The 12,967-nt window shown below is 41.5% G+C and overlaps 1 pseudogene; it reads right to left on the bottom strand.

Moving 5' to 3' along the window:
- Positions 1 to 2,361: 2,361 nt before the first annotated feature.
- On the bottom strand, positions 2,362 to 3,300 carry LOC114045512 (annotated as a pseudogene).
- Between the last annotated feature and the right edge of the window lie 9,667 nt (positions 3,301 to 12,967).

Here is a 12,967-nt window from a genome sequence, read left to right as displayed (position 1 = left end):
ACTTGCCTGACATGCTTTGTCTCCTATCTCTTCCTCAGTATGTCTTGCTATTTCAGTTGGAATGGCTTGCCTGCCTTCTGAGTGGTAGTTGGTTGATCATTGGAGTCATAGACAATGTGATGATATGTCAATGGCCAAGTGGGAGGTGTTTGTTAGCCCAGAGCCTAATACAATGTAAATATTTAATAAATATTTGTTGATTGATTCTAAATATTCAGGAAATTTAGTACTAAAGAACTAAATATCATTCTAGAAATGTATTAAAGGTTTTGTTCTCTTTGTACTCCATTTCTGATCACCCTCAGGGCAAAGTAATTGGAATTCACTCATTCATTAATTCATTCATTCACGTATTTATTGTGACTTATGCGATTATCAGTAAAGAATGTTACTGGAGCTTTGAGATAACAGAGAATTGAGGTGCTAAATGAACGCCAACCTATTTAGTAAGATAAACCAAAGAGGGTCTTTTAGGCAATTAGTCATTCTCCTGGGTGCTATTAATAATATCTTTAAAGTATTTTGTTCTTGAACAAAATGCAGAGTTTGTGTAATGCTATATCCATTTAGTAATTAATCATGTGCCTCATGAGAGCTCTTCTTTAGTTGACATCAGAAGATGTCAGCATTGATTCTTGTGCTGTTGTTTAATTGCTCAAGTGTCTGCATGTTATCGGGTAAATTAGATTGCAAGCTATTGGTGGGAAGGAACTAGGTTTATTTCTTCATATCCCCAAGGCACCTAATATAGTGCTTAACAGAAAGTGAGTACTCAAGGCATCGTGATTCATAGCCTATAAGAGACTTTCAAGAGCATTTTATCCAACCTTCTTTTTGTAAAGATGAAAAAAACTGAAACTCAAAGGTATTCATAGACTTGACCAAGACCACATATTCATGACAGTTAGACCTTTATACTTCATATAATGAACAGAATGCTAATTTTCATGATTATAAGACTATTTTTTTTCTTAATTGCATCATGCTGATTCCCCCTAGTCAAAGTTTAGAGTTTGAAAAGACTTCAGAATTTATCTGGTTGAACCCTTACCCAAAGCATGAATCTAATTCATATTATCCTCTACAAGTCGTTACTAAACACCTGCTTCAAGACTTATAATAATAAGGAACTCATTATTCTCTGAGGCAGATAGAAAGTTGCTTGAATTTAAATAAATGCCACAAGGATTTTTTTTTTTTGTACTATCTAATAGCTGACCTTTCATTGATCTGGGAGGAAGGGGAGGGTGGTTAGAGATGCCAACCATGAAAATCATAGGAAGAAAGAAGTGGTAATTAGAGTCTGCCCCCAGAGTCAAACCAGAGTATCAGAGAGAGTGGGGTTGCCATGGCAAGGAAAGCAACAAAAGCAGGAGTTAAGAGGTCAAATATCAATATATTTGGAGACTAGATACAAAGAACTGAAACAGAAGCAGAGATTTGAAATGAGTCCAGAAATTTCAGGAAAACTAGAATAAAACAACCCAATAGAATTCAAGCTCTCTGAGGGCAAAGACCACGTCAGACATTGTAATCACTTAATACGTGTTTATTGAATTGAATTAAGTTCAGAGATCATAGAAGAATTAGTATGTCCACTACGTGTGACTACAACTTGGGAATTGAAATGCGATAGCCAGGATACTGTCTGAGTATGGCAAATATGGGTAGAGCTGGGACTCTCTAGGAAGCCTGCTGCTTGGGGACCTGTATCTATAACCAGAGGGATCTTGGAGTTCGGTTGGGGACAAAGTACTACTAGCTAATATAAGAAGTCATTTCAAATTTCTGGTCTAGGCAAGGATTCTAGGGCAATGAGCAGATAAACCAGGGATTCATATTTGGGAAAGAGAGAGGCAAAGGTTTCGAGAGCTTAGAATCTAAATCTTAAAAGATTTAGAAAGATCTTATGCAGTGATTTTCTTCCCTGCCTCTTTCTTTGTGTTCCATCTTATGTTGGACCATCTCCCACTTATTTTTTTTTTCATTTTCTTTTTTTCATTAGAATTTTTTTTTTCATTTTTTCCCCAAAAGTTTTTATCTAAAAACAAACAAAAAAGAGAAAACCAGAAAAAAAATAACCAGAAACTTCAAAACAAAGAATCTGGGGGTGGAGGAAATTGGATCAAAGGTTGTCCTCCTTGCCCCCTGACCTCTGCCTAGGACAGAGCACAGGATGGGAGAGGCTTCTCTGCTCTCCCAATGTTCTCTGAGATCCTAGGGAGGAGACGGGGAAATCGCCCCCCACCTTGGGAGACCCTGTCCTGCAGATGGTGGCAACAGGAACGGCAGGGGACAGAGTCACAGTGGTCCAGAAGGATGTTGAGGTTGGAGAGAGGAGTAAAGGATGGGGGTGGGAGGGGAGGGTTTGGGTGGGGTCACAGGAAGTGGTCAGCCACTGGCTTCTTGGAAGGGATGCCCCAAGTTTCCTGGGGTGCAGCTTCAAAGATGATGAAGTCTTTCTGGAGGTGCTCATCCAGCTCCAAGATGGCTGCCACATTTCTGCAGTGGTAGCAGTAGTTGTGTGCCGACCACAGGTGAGCACGGTTTCATTGAAGTGCCACTTGTAGCCTTCCATCACTAGCTGGTGAGCCCGGCATGTCATGTCAAGGTCATTGGCTGCATTGAACTGGGCCACCACATCACTGTCCAACAGGTAGCCAGCTCCTCGGGGACTCACACCCCAGCCCGCCGTGTCTTCAGGGTCAGACCAGAGCAAATCACACATGGGCCCATCGTGAGGCACCTCCTGCTTCCAGTCAATCGTCCGGATCTGGTCCAGGGTCTGGATAGAGGGAGAGAGGCCCCCGTGCACGCAGAAGATCTTGCCGTCGATGATGGCGGACAGGCTGAGGTAGACAAAGATCTCAGTGCAGTAGCACCACACGGTCACTGAGCCATACTTTCGCAAACACTCTTCATAGAAGCCCTAGACCTGTGTGATCTGCCTGATCTTGTGGTTCCCCCAATCAGAGTGATGCGGTCAGGATACCGGACCTTGAGGGCAAGCAGCAGCAGGAATGTTTCGCCGTTGTAAAAGCCTCTGTCCACAAAGTCCCCCATGAAGAGGTAGTTGGTCTCAGGGACATCGCCACCCACTTTAAACAGCTCCTTTGGGTCATAGAATTGACCATGAATGTCCCCACACACCGTGATGGGGGAGTCCACCCTCTGTACATTGCTCTCCTCCACGAAGATCTGTCTGGCCTTGGCTCACAGAGCCTTGACCTCACTCTCCTTGATGAGCTCGCAGCGGTGCAGCTGCTCGATCTGCCGGTCTAGGTCACTGATCTCCGCCATGGTCCCCCGCCTCACGCGGCCACCCCGGTGCAGGGGGCGGCGGGAGGGAGACGCACTCAGGGGTCCGAGCCCCTCCCTACTCGGCCCACCCATAAGGGTGTCTCTGACGCGGTGGCTCCGGGACCCCATTTTCGAGCCGCGGGCTCTGGGCTCCACCTTTGAGCCTCCGTCCGCTCCCTCATCAGTAATTGTATAGTATCCATCCCTTCTTGGGGTTCTGAAGCTTGGATTTAATGGAAGTATTAAAGACAGTCTTCTGTTGAAGAAAGTGTTGTTCAGACATTTTTTCAGTCATGTCTGACTCTTTGTGACCCCATTTGGGGTTTTCTTGGCAAAGATGCTGAAGTGGTTTGCCATTTCCTTCTCTAGCTCATTTTACAGATGAAGAACTGAGGCAAACAGGGTAATGTGACTTGCCCAGAGACATAGCTACTAAGTGTCTGAGGCCAGATTTGAACTCAGGGAAATGAGCCTTCCTGTGCCATCTACTTGTATGTTGAAGAATCCACTTTGTCAAGTGCATGAAGGTTCCTATGCTTGCTCCTTAGGTACATTGCCTTTCTAGTTCACTAGCTATGGAATCAACTTCTCCCCAGTCATCTTCCTACCATGCTGCCCAGCCACTAGTACTGCTGCTGTATCCTGCAGCCTGGACCTCTAGAGACCATGTCATGCAAAAGCTAAGCCACTTGACTTTGAAGCTAGGGCCACAAAGATGTGCTCCCCTGATTGGTGTGGGAGCACACCATATCTAGGTCACCATGTCTTTTCCCCAGCCATCTTTTTTTCATGCCACCTTGTTAATGTTGTTCCTTCTGTTGCTGTACCCTCCAAACCTTACCAACAGAGACCATACCCTGAAGGAGGTAATTGGTTAGCCTTGTAATTCTTTCCTGGATCCTGATTAGTGAGAGCACAGTTTATCTCTCCCACTCTATCTTCCCTTCATCTTTACCTTTTTTTTTTTTTTTAAGTGAGGCAATCAGGGTTAAGTGACTCGCCCAGGGTAACACAGTTGTAAGTGTCAAGCGTCTCAGGCAGGATTTGAATTCAGGTCCTCCTGACTCCAAGGCCAGAGCTCTATCCAGTGCACCACCTAGCTGCCCCATTCCCATCATCCTTCTACCATGCTACCCAGTAGATAACTCTCCTCACCTGCTTTTTTAAAGTTCTCACAGTAGCAAAAGTAATGAAATAATACTACTCTTCCTTCTCGATTGGGCATGTCTGGTGACTGTCCAATGACTCCACTTACCACCCTATGAATTTTCATATCAAAACACCCTTCCCTAGACACTATTTCGATATATTTGTTTTCTCCCTCTCTTAGAATATAAACTTCTTGGGATAATGGTCTGTCACTCTTTTGTATTTGTATCCCCAGCACTTAGCATAGTGTATGTCATAAATACTTACTAAATGACTTTTCATTCATTCATTCATTCCTTTGTTCACTCTTCATTTATCCTATGCCACTGTTTCACCATAAAAGCAGAAAAATAAAATAATGTTTGAATTTTGCAAGAAGGGGAAGAAGTAACTTTGCTAGCAACAGATGGCTGGGATGGACTTGATCATAAAAAACCTCTTTTCCATCAACTGGCACTTGAAGGGTGAATTTATCATGGGATCATAAATTCAGATCTGGAAAGTACCATAGAGATCATTGTGTATGATAAGCTTCTCATTTCATAGAAGAGGAAATAATCTGAGAGATGTTAAGTTGCTTGCTTAGGGTCATGCAGCTAATACCATCTGAGGAAGAATTTGAATGTAAGGCTTCCTCATTTCAATCCCAGCATTGTACTCACTGTGTCACCCAATGGTGAAAGTATTATGATCTTTATTTTTAATAGCTAGGAACCTGAAAATCAAAAAAGTGAAGTCATTTGTCTATGGTCATAAAGCCCAAGTTCTAATCTAAGTCTTCTAATTAAGAGTCTAATGTTTTTTCTGCTCTATATCTCATTGAGATATCTCAGCCTTAGTCCCTTGGGAGTAGATTGTATGACTGAACTGACTCAACCAGACTAGTGCCTGATAAAAGAGTTTATGCATAACATGGGCTGACATTGTAGACAGAGTGCCACAGTCCTCACTGTCTGAGTAATTGGGAATAATTGTTCGCATAATAGACAATGTAATAGTACTTTTAAAGAGTATGTAACTGGTCCACTTATGCTCTCTGCCCTTTGTTTATGATAGTAAATAGTGCTAGTATAAATATAGGAGTATTACTATATGCTAGTATAAATATAGGAGACAGAGCAGGGTTCCCATTCCACGGCAAACTGCAAGAATCACTCAGGGAGAAAGATAGAATGAATGAATAGGCAGCAGCAGAACTGGTTGGGGGTTCAGAGGTGGGAGAAGGAAAAGGAGGGTATCTCAAACAGAAAAGAAAGTCAGTTTTTAAGAGAAATATGCATGATTTTGAGAATAATTCTATAGCCTCAAGGAGATGGTAAATCAATGACAAAGTTAAGACCACAGTCCAGGTACATTGAGGCATAGAAAGTGATTTTATCCTACAGACTTCAGATGACCTATCTATGAAACGTTTGACCTTGGAAAAGACTTCACATATCTGTATACATCAATAAACCTCATACTGGGCCTGAATCCAGGTCCAGTTTAATTATGTGTAGGGTCTTGCTCGCCAAATATCCTATAGATAGGATTGCATGGTTTTGATGCATCCTTTGGTTATAAGTCCTACCGATAGGACCATAAGATTAGGAACATAAGAATAAAAACATGTTGGATCTCCTGAAGTGCAGGCTATTTCTAACCTGAAGACAAGTTGTCCAGAGTCACAGAGTCTCAGAGTTGGAAACGACCTCAGAAATCATCTAGTTTAACATATACTGGACCAATAATACCATCTACAGCATTCTCAGTAATTGACCATTTAACCTCCAACTCAAGAATTCAATTTCATTCTTTCATTCCTTTATTCATATATACTAATACCTCACAGCTATCATGACCTTCCAACTTTTCTCCAGGTAAAACATCACAATTCCTTCAACTGATTATCATATGGTAACATCTCAAAAGTTCTTTATCATCACATAACCCTCCTTGCAACACTCTCTAACTTACCAATATTCTTCCCAGAAATGAACTCAAATTTTTATATATGACATGACCAAGTCAAAATAGAGGACTTTTGACTCTTCCTGACCCCATTTGAGGTTTTCTTGGCAAAGACACTGGAGTGGTTTGCCATTTCCTTCTTCAGGTCATTTCATAGATGAAGAAACTGAGGCAAACAAGGTTAAGTGACTTGCCCAGGGTTACACAGCTAGTGAGTGTCTGAGGCCAAATTTGTACTCATATCTTCTTGAATCCAGGCCCAGTGCTCTATTCATTACACTACCTAGCTACACAGAGAAGGACCATCAACTCTCTAATCATGATCATGAGGCATTTCAATGCAGCCTAAAAAAATGATATAATTTTATTGATTGTTATATTGCATGCTTGACTTCAATTGAGCTTGTTGTCCACCAAAGTCCACCCTTCTATTCTCTCCCCTCTACCTCAGTTGCTATCTAGCCACACCTCATTTATCTTGTGCTCTTCATGGAGTTGATTTTTATTTTTAAGCAAACTTTTAAACAGCATTTATCCAGTACCTACAATGTGTTAAGCATCATTCTAGTCTCTGTAAGGCTACAACAAAAAATAAACAGTCTTTACCTGGCCTGACTGACACGTGGCCCACCCACACTAAGGTTGCCACTGCACAGTCTCCTGTTTGTCCCGTGACCCATAGCGACCAACCATCATCAGTTTGTCTCTAGTCTAACCTATCTGCGGCCCAAAGAAGTTGAGCCTATTTTCATTTTGACCCCTACCTACTGGCAAGTTGTGCAGGTCTGGTCTGGTCTCTACCTTCATACCCTTTACATTTTGCCTTTCATCTGACCTCTGATTTCATTGGCTTAGAGAAATGACTATATAGAAACTAATGCAAATTGACGCCATCTCTGCAATATAAAGTCTTAGAGGGTTGCCTGAGACACTGAGAAATAAAGTGACTTGACCAGGGACAGACATGTGGCTAATTTTTGTCAGAGAAAAGACTTGAACCTGGGTCTTCTTAACTCCAAGGTTAGCTCAGTATCCATTATACCAAGCTGCTGCTTCTTTATTTTTGTCTCTCTAAAATGCCATCTTGTTAGATTTAGCTCAATGTCTACCCTCTCAGCATACTTTTGAATCCCGACTTCAGCCTGAACTGGCCTTAATATTTGATCAATCTGGTCCCAATCTACATTGGCTCCCCTTCTTAGCAACCAAGTGATATTTCAAAGTTAGTCTCTATTTCTTCTTAATTAACATCCAGTGTTGCCTAAAGGAGTAAGAGAGGAATTTGCTTTGTAAAAAACTATTGAATGGAAATTTTCAGCTCAGCTTTTAAGTTGCCTTTCTTTTTGCCTTAGTTACTTCCTAGGGACCTCAGGATGAAATCTTGGGAAAGACTTTCAATTTCTTTGGGCCTAAAGTTCCTAAAGGGGCAACTAGGTGGTGCAGTAGATGGAATGCTGAGCCTGGAGTAGAGAAAACCTGAGTTCAAATTCAGTCTTAGACACTAGCTGTACGACCCTGTACGACACTTAACTCTGATTGCCTCAGATTCTTCATCTGTAAAAATGAGCTGGGGAGGAAAAGACAAACCTCTTCAGTATCTCTGCCAAGAAAATCCCAAATAGTGTCCTGCAGAATTAGACACAACTAAGGAACAACAACAAAAATTCATAGGATCATAGATTTTAAATTGTGAGGTAAAATTTAGAGACCTAATGGTACCAGGGCTGGGAACCTGCGGTTTTGAGGCCACATCTGGCCCTCTAGTTCCTCAAGTGTGGCCCTTTGACTGAATCCAAACTTCACAGAACAAATCCCCTTAATAAAATGATTTGTTCTGTAAAACTTGAACTCAGTTAAAAAACCACACCCAAGGACCTAGAAGACCACGTGTGGTCTTGAGGCTGCAGGTTCCCCACCCCTGAACCCAACCTTCTTTTTTTTTTAATAGAGGAAATATCTGAGGCTTAGAGAGGTTAAGTTATTTGTCTAAGGCTAAACAGATTGTATGTGGTACATCTCAAAATCGAACATAATTCCTTCACTCCAAATTCAGGGCTCCTTCCTCTTTAGCATTCTGCTTTTCCCTCATATTTAAACCGAGAGGATTGGGCTGGTTGATCTCCATGGTTCATTGGAGCTCTAAAAATCTAAGCATGGACCCATTCTGTACATAGGCATAGTTTTCCAAGTTATTATGTTATCTGGAAAAAGTAAGATCTACAAAGATGAAATTCACTCTTGTTCCCAATTAGAGCACAGACTCCTGAGGGGATGGCAAATAGGGCTTAGCTTCGGACTTTCCAGACTTAGACTCCATGTGGTCCCACCCTCTTCAGAATGTAACTCCTCTCCTCCCCTCCCCCCCCTCTGCTTTCCAGTTTAATGTGTTGTCTTCCTATTAGAATATATGTTCCTTAAAGGCAGAGACTTTTTTCCCCCTTGTATTTGAATCTCCAGCACTTAGGCTTATTAAATGCTCCTGCCTTGCCTCTCCTAGCCTTTTGATAGGGACAGAGGCATAAGCAAGAATATTGTTTACTTGGGGCAAAATTTAGCACGGAGGGCACAGAGGACAGTTCAACCATGGATGTGGTCATTCTAGGAGAGAACAATCTTTAACTCTCAAAAGTTGAGAAGAATGAGAACCCAGGAGAGAGGAGCCTGGTCAGGGGTGGGGTGGGGGGTCTGGGGTGCTAGCACAGGTCATCAGAGAACTGCAAGATGCTGCTGACATCGGCTTCCATGCATATAAGCCTCTTTAGGACAAAGCCACTGTTACCTCATGCTAGTTTGGAAAGAGAAAAGAAAAGGTTTTGTCATAATCCAGAAGAATGAGGCAATTTGGAAAGTACATTGACCAGGAGCCAGCATGACAGCATCGAGCATTGAGGGAATTCTAATTGGGTGAGTCACTGAGGGATATCAAAATATGCCACAAAGGGCATGGGTCTGGAATTACAGAACCTTAATTAAGTCCAAGTCCCTCCAATGAAAGGCTCCATGTTCTTCAATGAATTACAAAATGACTCTCAATTGCCTCATCTGTAGGATGAGGGTAATAATTCCTACCCTGACTACCTCACAGGTCCCATGAATTAATGGATGAGAAAGTATCTTAGCAATTGTAAAGTGTAATATACATGTATCAAATGATTATAGGTCTGGAAAAAAAATTGGAGATGCCAAGACAACCTTTGTCAACTTCACGGTTCAGCCCAAGATCAGGAAATCCTTGGTATATCTATCAGGTCCTAGTTGAAGATTTGCACATTTCCTTCAACTATTTGAATAGTGTCATAGATGTGAACTTTGTGCACAGAGCTCTGAGCTCATGTCATTGATGATCTTGAGTTTTGTTTCCTGCTCCCTTACTTGTGTTTTTAAGGGAATTGACTATCATAAGTTTCCATGGGCATTGAAAGGGGTTTCAAGCCTTGGAGAGCTGCAAATGTATTTATAGGTCATACTGAATGTAAAAAAACAACAATTATAAGGAGCCTGGAGCAACTGCATGTCCCTAACATTGGAAAAAATGGATCTATTCCAGCTCTGGCCACAAAGGAGAAGAATTTGGCAGCAGTGGCATGAACCAATTAAAAATCCAACAAATGTGGCCTCTTGCATGGGCAGCAGCACTAGGTTCCTGCAGGGAATTCATTTGAGCAAAGTGCCTGTATTCTTTTTGGAGGGAGGCTGCCAGCATAGCCAGAAAAGGAAGTTTATTGCAGCCCATTCAGTTGGCCTCAATTGCTTCAGTAGGAGGCATCCAAAAGGTGTCTTCAGGGAAAAAATGGTCTGCTGCTTTCAACATGCACATTATCTGAAGAGAAAACACAAAGACTTCTTACAAGAAACATTCGCTGAAATTAGGAGCCAAATTTCCCATTAATCAATCAATTGATTAATAGATATTTATCAAATGCCTACTATGTGCTAGGGCACTTTGAAAAGTGATAGGGAAAAAAAAAGAGGCAAAAGATAATCCTTGCCTTCAAGGATTTTACAATCTAATGGGATAGACAACACAAAAACAAATATATATAAAGCATGCTATGTACAGGATAAACAGGAAATAATTATCAGAGGGAAGATAAGAAAATTAAGTGGGGTTGGTGAAGGCTTCCAATACAACATGGGATTTTAGTTGGGACTTAAAGGAAGCCAAGTAGGTCAGTTGTCAGAGCAGAAGAAGGTAAGCATTTCGAGAATGGGGTACAGCCAGAGAGAATCCCCCAGCTGAAAGATGGAGTGTCTTGTTTGCAGTAGCAAAGAGGCCAGTGTCACAAGATCAAAGACTTCCTGTTAGGGAGTAAGGTGCTGAAAAAATAGTAAAGGTAGGAAGGGGCTAGGTTATGGAGTGCTTTAATGCCAAACTTAGCTTTGTATTTGCTCCTAGAGACAATAGGAAGTCACTGGAGTTTATTGAGTAGAGGAGTGATGTAGTCCAATCAGCTCTTTAGGAAAATCATTTTAGTGGCTGAAGGGAGAATGGACTGGAGCAAGGGGAGACTTGAGGCAGGCAGGTCCACATGCAGGCTATTGCAATAGTCCAGGTGTGAGGTGATGAGGGCCTACACCAGACTGGTGTCTGTATCAGAGGAGTAAGGGGGGGGGTGGAGTGTTAATCAAGAGATATTGCAAAGGCGAAATCAATAGGCTTTGGCAATAGCGTGGTTATGGTGGGGTGAGAGATAGTGAGGAATGCAGGGTGACTGCTAGGTTGTGAGCCTAGAGACTTGGAGGATGGTGTAGCCCTTTACAGCAATAGGGAAGATAGGAAATAGAAAGGCTTTGGTGGGGGGGGGGATGAGTTCTGTTTTGGACATACTGAGTTTAAGATGTCTACTACATGTCTAGTTTGAGATGTCTGAAAGTTAATTGGAGATGCAAGACTAGAGTTCAGCAGATAGTTTGGGGCAGGATGGGTAAATTTGAGAATTATCAGCATGGAGATGGTAATTAAATCCATGGGAGCTGATAAGATCCCCAAGTGAAGTAGTGTAGAGGGAGAAGAGAAGAGGGCTCAGGACATAACTCTGAGGGACACCTAGGATCAGAGGGCATGGTCTGGAGAAGGATCCAGCAAAAGAGACAGAAAAGGAGTGGTAAGATAGGAGGAAATCCAGGACAGAGTGGTGTTACCCTGTATTCTGTTGAATGCTACTGCTCTTATGTGAATCACTGCACCATGTCTCAGCTCAAAAATTTTCAGTCACTCCTTGTTATCTGTGGGGTTTAGATTCCTTTTTCTGATATTCAGACCTCCACAATCTGATGCCCCACTACTTTGTCAGCCTAATCTCAATTCACTTCTCTCCATACACCCTACACGTCAACCAAAGTGATCCATGCTCTGTCTATAGTACATACTTGTACTCAGAGGCAGCTGATGGTACAGTGGAAAGAATGCTGGGCCTGGGGTCAGGAAAATATGAGTTCAAACCTGGCCTCCATCACTTGCTGGCTGTGTGACCCTGGGCAAGTCACTTAACTTTTCCTTGCCTCTGTTTCCTTAAATCTAAAATGAAAATAATAATAGCACTTACTTCACAGAGTTGTTGTGAGGATAAAATGAGATAATATTTGTAAAAAATGCCTAGCATAATGCCTGGCACATAGTAAGCGGTATACAAATGCTTATTCTGTCTTCTCGCCTCTCAAATCCATGACTTGGCTTTATTTGTTCACTTCCCTGAAATGCCCTCCCTCCACTGTCTTTGTTGAATTCCTATCCCACTTTAAAATGGTTTTCAGTTTTCACAATACATAGTAGTAATCATCTTCATCAACACCCCCTTTAGTCTAACTGCTTGGTAATGAACTGTTGACAAATGACAGCAATCCTGATTGACAACTATTATGTCTTGTTCAGTGAGTGGCAGAAGGAAAAGCGTGAATACAGTCCACAGGAGGTGAATCCCCTCAAAGTGGATTTCTTTGGGGGTGAAAAAGAAGCTTTGAAAGCAGGGTTATTATAACCAGCAAAGCTTCATTTTTTTCAGATCTAGACTTTAATAACCAAGTAAAATCCTTGGTTTAAAAAAATAGGCAACAGAAAAAAAAGAATCTAGGCAGTAGGAAACATTCAATTTCCTTTTTGGATAGGGTTACTAGACTGGTAGGTCAGCAGAATACTTTAGATCAGAGCTTCTCAAATCTTTTGTTCTGTTCTGTTTTGTTTTGTTTTTTACTTTAAATAGCATTTTATTTTTTCCCAATTACATATCAAGAAAATTTTTTAGCATTCATTTTTACAAGATTTTGAGTCCCAAAATTTTCTTCTTCTCTCTTTCCCTTTCCCTCTTCTTAAAATGGTAAGCAGTTTGATAGAGTTTATATGTATGCTATCATGTAAGACATATTTCCATATTTGTCACGGTTATAGAAGAAGAAACAGATCAAAAGAAAAAACATGAAAAAGAATAAAGTAAGTGAAAAATATGCTTCATTCTGCATTCAGAATTCATCAGTTCTTTATCTAGATGTGGATAGTATTTTCCTACATGAATCCTTTGTACTTGTCTCGGATCATTGTGTTGCTAGGAAGGGCTGAATCATTCATAGTTGA

The sequence above is a fragment of the Vombatus ursinus genome, unplaced genomic scaffold, assembly GCF_900497805.2.
Source record: "Vombatus ursinus unplaced genomic scaffold, bare-nosed wombat genome assembly UNPS02014778.1, whole genome shotgun sequence".
Lineage (NCBI taxonomy): Eukaryota > Metazoa > Chordata > Mammalia > Diprotodontia > Vombatidae > Vombatus > Vombatus ursinus.
This window is presented reverse-complemented; position numbering and strand designations above follow the sequence as displayed.